Source organism: Phascolarctos cinereus, unplaced genomic scaffold, assembly GCF_003287225.1.
Source record: "Phascolarctos cinereus isolate Bilbo 61053 unplaced genomic scaffold, phaCin_HiC Scaffold_9;HRSCAF=440, whole genome shotgun sequence".
NCBI classification, from domain to species: domain Eukaryota; kingdom Metazoa; phylum Chordata; class Mammalia; order Diprotodontia; family Phascolarctidae; genus Phascolarctos; species Phascolarctos cinereus.
This window is the reverse complement of record NW_027556402.1, coordinates 177,550,742-177,558,854: the sequence shown is the minus strand read 5'-3', so window position 1 is coordinate 177,558,854 and position 8,113 is coordinate 177,550,742. Positions and strand designations below refer to the sequence as shown.

Genomic DNA, 8,113 nt, shown 5'->3' with positions numbered 1-8,113 from the left:
ATTTGTCAAACCCCTGTTATGTGCCAGGCACCATGCTAAGCATTGGAGGAAAAAAAAGTTAAAAAACTGTCTCTGCTCTCAATGAACTGACACTCTAATGCAGCAAACAACAAGCAAACATCTATGTACAAAGATCCCAATATAAATCCAGAGAATCTCAGAGGGAGGTTAAGGATTAAATTTCCCTAGATTAATTCTGAGACAATAAATTGATTGATTAATTAATTCGATTTAATTAAATAAATAAATTTAATTTATATTTATATAATTTAGATATAAATTAACATATAAATTAATTAAAAATGCAAATTAATCCTGAGATTAAAGGACAAGGGAAAGGGTTGTTTTTTGTTTTATTTTGTTTTCTAGAATTTGGGGCTTTAGCTGATAGTTGCATGATGCTAAGGAGCCTAGGAGACAGAGTTAAGGAATGAGAGGATTCCAGGCATGGAAGACAGCCAGTGAAAATGATAGGAGTCAGTGAGGAACATGGAAGAGGGCACTGTCACTAAATCACAGAGAACACAGAGAGAAATAAAATTCAAAAAGACTGGAAACATAGAAACGTTCCAGATTATGAAGGGCTTTAAAAACCAAACAGATTATTTTAAATTGGATCCCTTAGGGAGCTCAAGTAGCCAGAATCAGAGATGGATGAGGAGATGTGGGGAAGAGTGGAAAAAAGATACATCACATTCTGCCTATGACCCAATGTCTGGGAAATCTATAATACATATTTTTCAGAGTATCACTGAATAAAAATGGACCCAATAATACATATATGCATCTTATACTATCTCCTTGGCATCAGATATCATTGCTAGGTAGAAAAGGATATCATAGTTAAATAAGCCAGCTAGTATTGAAAGGAAAAAAAAAAAGGAATGAGCAGCAGCAGCAAAACCCCTTTTGTTTGGTTAATTGGAAGGCCCCAAAGGGAAGGTCAAGTGATTAAACTTATCAGTGAAGATTTCAGGAAAGTCTGGATAAAAACTTATTTAAGATGTGATAGATGAGATTCCTGGTCAAGTAGGGGCTAGACAAGATGAACTTTGATGTATCTTCCAAATCTGTGATTCTCTGAAAGTTTTAAAAACACTCCGAGAAATTAAACTATAATGTTAAAATGACTAGGAGAGAGGAGACTTGGGGTCAGGAGTCCTAGGTCTTACTCCCACCACTATTACAAAGGAGATGGCAGGCCTTGAGAAAAATTACTTAAAACTGTGCAGGGCTGCCCACGCTAGCAAGGAAGAGGCAGAGACCACGAAAAAATGATAGCAGGGAAGCCCAATGGTTTTATCATGATGGAGCAAAAATTCATATCCTGATGAGGTAATTCATCAACCCACCCTCATAGTAGAAAAGTATAATCATTTCACAGCAGTACTTCCTGGGTCCAAGACTGAGGAAAAATCACGAAACTCTAGGGTTAAGGTAGAACCTAGATCAGCTATGATGTCACAGTCAATTCAGGATTTGAGCAGGTAGGGGTGGGGTACTGCTAAGGAGGGTCTGGATGGCTTCCTACCCTCAAGGTCACAGGCAGGGAGCCATTGATCCACTAAGAAAAAGTTTCTCACCAGCAATATTCCAAGTACAAAACTTTCCACAGATGTGGATAGAGAAGGGACAGAGCTGAAGACAAAGGGTACAAGAGACAAGTAGGGAACATGGCAAAGGAAGAGATAGACTAAAGGACAAAAAAAAAATTAGAAAAAAACATGTAGGCCAAAAGAATCTGATTTTTTGTTTTGTTTTCTCTTGTTTTTCTGGACTACAACACATACTAAAGGAAGTACAGTGCTTCATTGTCGTAGACCCTGAATATTAGGGGACTGATCACTCTACTCAGTGCATTGAAAGTTGGCTTAGTACTTGCTTACCATCTGGGTGCCTTAGACTGTTACCCAAAATAATATGTTATGGAAGGCCGTGTAAAATAAAACTGGGGAGCAGTTTAAAGTAATATTGGGAAGGATGTTATATGCCAGGCTGAGGAGTTTAGATTTTATATTAGTAGGAAAGGGAGTCACTGAGGATTTTTTTTTGAGGAAAGGAGTGACATTGTGAGATCTGTACCTAAGGAAGATGATTTTGATAGCTTTTGGAACAAGGGAAAGGAGAGAAGAGACACTGGAAGGAGGTAGACTATTTAGGAGACTATTACATTAGTTCAGATGACAGGTAACAAAGGCCCTACTATAGAGAGTGGTCATGTACATGGAGTTCGTAAGGCAGTATGCCTCTCTTCATGCAAGCGAAGACTCTCACCAGTGGTTTTGGCCACCATTTGCACTGGTGACTTATACTGATCTTGCAGTCCTTTATCCCTACTCTGACTTTTTTCAGGGATTTGCTTCTTCCATCCAACTTCCTCGTCTCATCTAACATATATACATTGGTACTTCATGTAGTAGTACCATAATATCAATTTTTTCTCTATTATTAAGTTGGCCTATGGCACCCTGCTGAGCTTCTTCCTTTTGTATCATCCTTTACAAAACTCCATTTTATCCAGAAAACACATGTCATTGCCATGACAGCCATTTCACTCCTATACTATCTTTAGCCACAAATTTACTGGTCAGTAAAAATGAAGGCTTATCATATTACCTTTTGCCTGTATTGCCCACATGAGCTAATCCCATCAGTATTGCTAGGCTTAATCAATGAATAACTCCACATGATAAAATGAGATTTATTTTATACTGACTGGAGAATATGATCTTGATTTGTAGCATGTATTTTGCAAAATGATTTCATTGCAATTTGATAACATCTATTTACAGAGAAGAAACAGTGATATTTAAAAATATACTTATAGACAATAACTTTTTTTTAAAAAAGGAAATAAAAGAATGAAAATCAATCCCGAATGTATTATGTCTCTAGGAAGACATTTAGGCTTGGTGTAATAAACTCAAGATAATTAAACTTTACTGTGGGCATAAAATTTCTACAAAGAAACACAGCAAAATTAATTGTGTGTTGGACCACACATTGTCCAAAAGGGTAAAAGACAATTACAGTAAGTACTAAGTATACTGCCTACATTGAGAACAAATAACAGTATCAACCATGAGTCTAAATGTCAAACATACACTGACTTGTGTTACTGGATGTGAGAATGCCACGTTCCATCATTTCTCAGTGTGCTCTATGGGCAGTAATTTGATGAAGTCTAACAGCAGCCCTGTGAATAATTTCAAGTGTGGCAGGATGGGTTGTATAGAAAATGAACAGTAAATCTTTATACGGCTTCACTCAGCCTTCAATTTATCATTTTTTCTCCAACAGAGTCATCTGTCACTATTTGACCCCAACTAATTTCAACTCCCTTGTTTGTTGATAATGATGACATTACTACTGCAAGTTACAAACTAATAATATTAATATGAATACTTTACATTTATATATAATTTTAATGATTGTTATGAGAATGATCTATGGATGTTATTTTTCCCATTCTTCAGAATGAGGAAATTAAATATTTAAGAGGATAAGTGACTTGTCCAAGGTCACATAGCTAATATGTAGCAGGCAGGTGGTGCAGTGGTAGAGCACTGGGCTTGGAGTCAGGAAGACTCATCTTCATGAGTTCAAATGTGGCCTCAGATACTTACTAGCTGTGTGACCCTGGACAAGTCATTTAACCTTATTTGCCTCATTTCTTCATCAATAGAATTAGCTGGAGATAGAAATGGCAAACCACTCCTGTGTCTTTGCCAAGAAAACCCCAAAATGGGGTCACAGAGCATAGAGCAGCTAGGTGGCACAACGATTACAGTGCTGATCCTGGAATCAGGAAGACTCAACTTCCTAAGTTCAAATCCATCCTCAGACACTGACTAGCTGTATAACCCTGGGCAAGTCATTTAATCCTGTTTGCCTCCATTTCCTCATCTATAGAATGAGCTGAAGAAGAAAATGGCAAACTATTTTAATATCTTCACAAAAATTTTACATGTCATGTGACACAGCTAACAACAATTAGATGTAATATTGAAAACCAAGTATTTCTGACTCCAAGTCAACCCTACAGTAAGGAAATTAGGTATTATATTCCAAGATTTATTTTAGTACCATAGAGTACATTTAAGATGACAATGATTCAAATTAGCAACACAGCCACTCTATTGTTCTAGAACCAACCTAGAGAAATAAAGATACAATTTGTAAGTTAGCCTCAAGGGTTCTTAACCTCAAGTCTATGAATATGTTTAATGGTTTGATTACTCCATTTCGATGTAATGGGTTTCCTTTTTAATCCTAGATATTTTATTTCATATATTTTAAAATGTTATTCTAAGAAGAGAAGACAGGCTTTATCAGACTACCAAAGCCATTCAGTACCCACAAAAACATTAAGAATCAATCCCTCCTCTAGGTCAGGGTTCCTTACATTTTTTCCACTTGTAAACTCTTTTTGCATTTGGGCTTGTGCAGTGCAAAGGGCATTTTGTGTTCAGAACCAAGGCTGCAGTGAAGTTACAGGATGCAGCACTGCCAGAAACACCTCAGATTCATTATACATTTGAATTTCAAATAGTTTTTGTCATGGAATGTTCGGAAACCTTTTAGTGTTGCCAAATTTTTGTGACCCCATTTGGGGTCATCACCCTGTTTAAGAAGCGCCGCTCTAGGTGATGTATTCTTTAGCCTTAGGATCCTATGAGGCAAAGAAAAATGCAAATGACCTGGTTCTGAGTCAGCTCCCTTCTACTCCAAAAGTGCTGTGAAAGGGACAGAGGGTACTAAGAATTACAGTTTTTTAGAACATGAATAAATATTAATTTAGATATTGACATTTTAAATGTGAGATTTTTAATCCAATGACCAGTGATTTGACATATTACCAGAGTAGTGGAACCACATTAATATAAATACAGAGAATAAAAATCAGATGACTCAAACCCAGAAGTAATAGCTGACATCTCGAATGACAGAGTCATGGAGGAAATAAAATGTCAGCATTTTAAATGGTGGGTCAAATCTGATAAGACAAAATATAATAGGGAAACTTAAAGTTCTATATTAGTGTTCAAGGAATTAACTTTATACTGTTAGAATAAGGTAAATATGGCTAGGACAGGAGTTCCCTTGGAAGCAGATCGGGCTTGTAGAGGAATGAAGGCTCAACATGAGTTAATCATTCAACATAGCAGGTAAAAAACCTGAAGTTAATCTGAGGTGGCACTGAGAGGCATAATATCTAGCATAAAGAAGGTAAATACACCATCATATCTTCACTAGTCAAAATACATCTGAAATATTGGATCTAGTTGGTGGGTGCCATATTTTAGCAGAGACATTGACAAGCTGAAATACTTCCATCAAAAGGCATCTAAGATGACAAAGACTGATATCCAAGGATCACTTGAAGGCATTTTATTTGGAATCAGAGAACATGTTGGTTTTGGAAGTTCAAGCTGCTGGAAAAGGGGTTCAAATATGTGCCACAAAGTGTATAGACATATACTTTCAACTGCCTGCTACTACTTAGACATATTTAAGGAGTGTTTGAACATTCTTTAATTGTTGGAGCTGGTAAGATGTATAGTGGTTGCACTTAGCCCCTAAATGTGTGAAAAGACCACATGTGGTTAGAGTGATTGAGTTGTCATGGGGAAAAGTGGTGTAAATGAGATGGAAAGAGAAAAGAATTGCAAATATAAGTCACATAAGTGTATGTGTGATGGAGAACCTCCATCAATTTGTATTTGGAGTAGAACTATAATATCATTGAATATAGATTTATTGCTGGAAGGGAACTTAGAATTAATCCAGTTAAGTATTTTCATTTTATTGATAATGAAACTGAGGTCCAGAGACATTATTGGAGTGGCCCAATGTGTAATCTCTGTACAAGAGATAGGGAAGAAGAAGAGAGAGACAACACAGTGGATAGAGTGTGGGACTTAAGGGAGTCAATAGTGCTTCTCAGTTCTAGTGAGATAGCAAAAAACACATTTGACAATGCTCGAGTTATGGGGAAAGAAACAGAAAAGTGGCTGAGATCTCTTTGAACTCCACCAACAAATTTCAGGTCTCCATCCATGAGACCTGAGATGACCCCAACGACAAGCACTTCCTCTTAGCAATGACAGAATTCTCTGAGATAGTCCTGAAGAAATTCAGCATCATCATGTCCAATGGCCAGGAGTAGCCTCTTGAAAAAAACATAGCAGAGGCCTTTTAAACTGCATATATAAAGTTAGAAGGATTAGAAGAAAGAGTTCTGTGTTTCTGTCATCTCTACCTGCCAGAAGATGAGTTTACAGATACCTATTCCTTTGATAGAGACCATGAAATTTCCCACCTCTGATCTCTGTTTTGTGGTGCTGATATCACTAATATAGCAACTAGGTGGCACAGTGGTTACAGTGCTGGACCTGGAGTCAGGAAGACTTGAGCTCAAATGTCACTTCAGGCACCCTGTAGCTGTGTGACTCTAGGAAAGTCACTTAACCTTGTTTACCTCCGTTTCTTCATCTATAAAATGTGCTAGAGATGGGAAAGAAACCACTCCCATATCTTTGCCAAGAAAACTCCAAATGGGATCACAAAGAGTCAGACCCTATAGAAAGACTGAACAATAATAATTATTAACTGATTCTCTTCAATCAACTGTTTCTGATGCAGTCATCAAATGTTGTAGTATTGGCATTAAGTTATTATGATGACAGGTGGCCATCCAGCCATAGCCAAAGCTATCAACAAAAGTATACCTCATTTCAGCTAATAGTAAGACTGTGGAACACATAACAAAATGTCTTCACATGCCTGTGGAACAGGTTAACAAAAGGGAGACAAAATGCAACTGTGATAAATGGAATTGAGATGGAGAAAAACCCAGAACAGTTGGATGAGCTCCTGACCAATGACACCAAAATTGTCTTTGCAAGGACATGTCCCCAGTAGTAGGTGATAATTATGTAGGGCTGTCTGAGACAGGATGCTATTGTTACAGTGACAGGGGATGCTGGTAATTATTCCCCAGCCCCAAAGAAGGCCTCTATTGGCATTGTTATTGGTTTTTCAGGTTCTGATGCAGCAAAAAAATGGAGCAAACATGGTCTTACTAGATACCAACATTGCCTTAATAGTGACAGGTACAAAAGAAGGTCACCTAACCTTTGACAATCTGAAGAAAATCATTGTGTGCACCCTGACCAAAACATATTGCAGAGATTTGCCCTTTACTGATCTTCATTATTGCAGGGGTCTCTGCCCATTAGTACCATCTCCATCTTGTTCATCAACTTGGTCACTCTTGTTATCTTTTCTGTTTTCTTAGCTTATGAGAAAGCTAAGAAGCCATGCCACAAGAAGGACAGAGTGTTGAATCACCACCTGGCTTGGTACTCCTACCTCCAAATTGGAACCTTATAATCTGTGGGAAGCTTCTTTGCCTCCTTCACTGTGTATATAGACCAGAAATTCAAATCTTACCTGCTCATTTGCTTATGGCCATTGAGGGAAATCATAATCTGAATTACCCTGAAAACAGATATGGACAAGAATGGACACGATACCAGTGGAGATGTGTGGACTGGACTAGAGATACTGCTTACTTTTTTACAATCATGGTCCAGCAAACAGAAAATTCAATCATCAGAATAAAAAAAAATGGATAAATTCAGTTTTCCAGCAAAGTCTCCTTAGAAATAAATCTACCTAGTTTGGGATTGCCTATCAAGTTATCATAGTACTAACGGTTTCCACGGGATTTGGAAGTGTTACAATCTTGAATTTCATCATGCTTCAGGTTCAGTATTGGTTTGTGCTGGTACCACATGTCATTGTTATCTGGTCATACGATGAGTTTTGAAAACTCCTAATCAGGCACCATCCAGGAAGCTGGTGGAATAGGAGCATGCATTACTGGATTTGCTATTGATTCCTAACATTATTTGTTAAATTTCTCACTGGTGATGTTCAGTATTCTCCAGTCATCTCTGCTGGGAACTCTTTTGTTCAACATGGGCACCATCAGAATCCACTCACTAGTAGAAATGTGCATGAAAGATTCCTATTTAACACACTGTAAAATGATATAAGCTTTTTGTATAGGCTGTTTTTCTTTTGCACCTTGTCTCATCCCTCTTGT

General features: G+C 37.5%; 1 pseudogene; it reads left to right on the top strand.

The window, feature by feature from the left end:
• Positions 1 to 5,082: 5,082 nt before the first annotated feature.
• On the top strand, positions 5,083 to 7,903 carry LOC110213273 (potassium-transporting ATPase alpha chain 2 pseudogene; annotated as a pseudogene).
• The last annotated feature ends 210 nt before the right edge of the window (positions 7,904 to 8,113 follow it).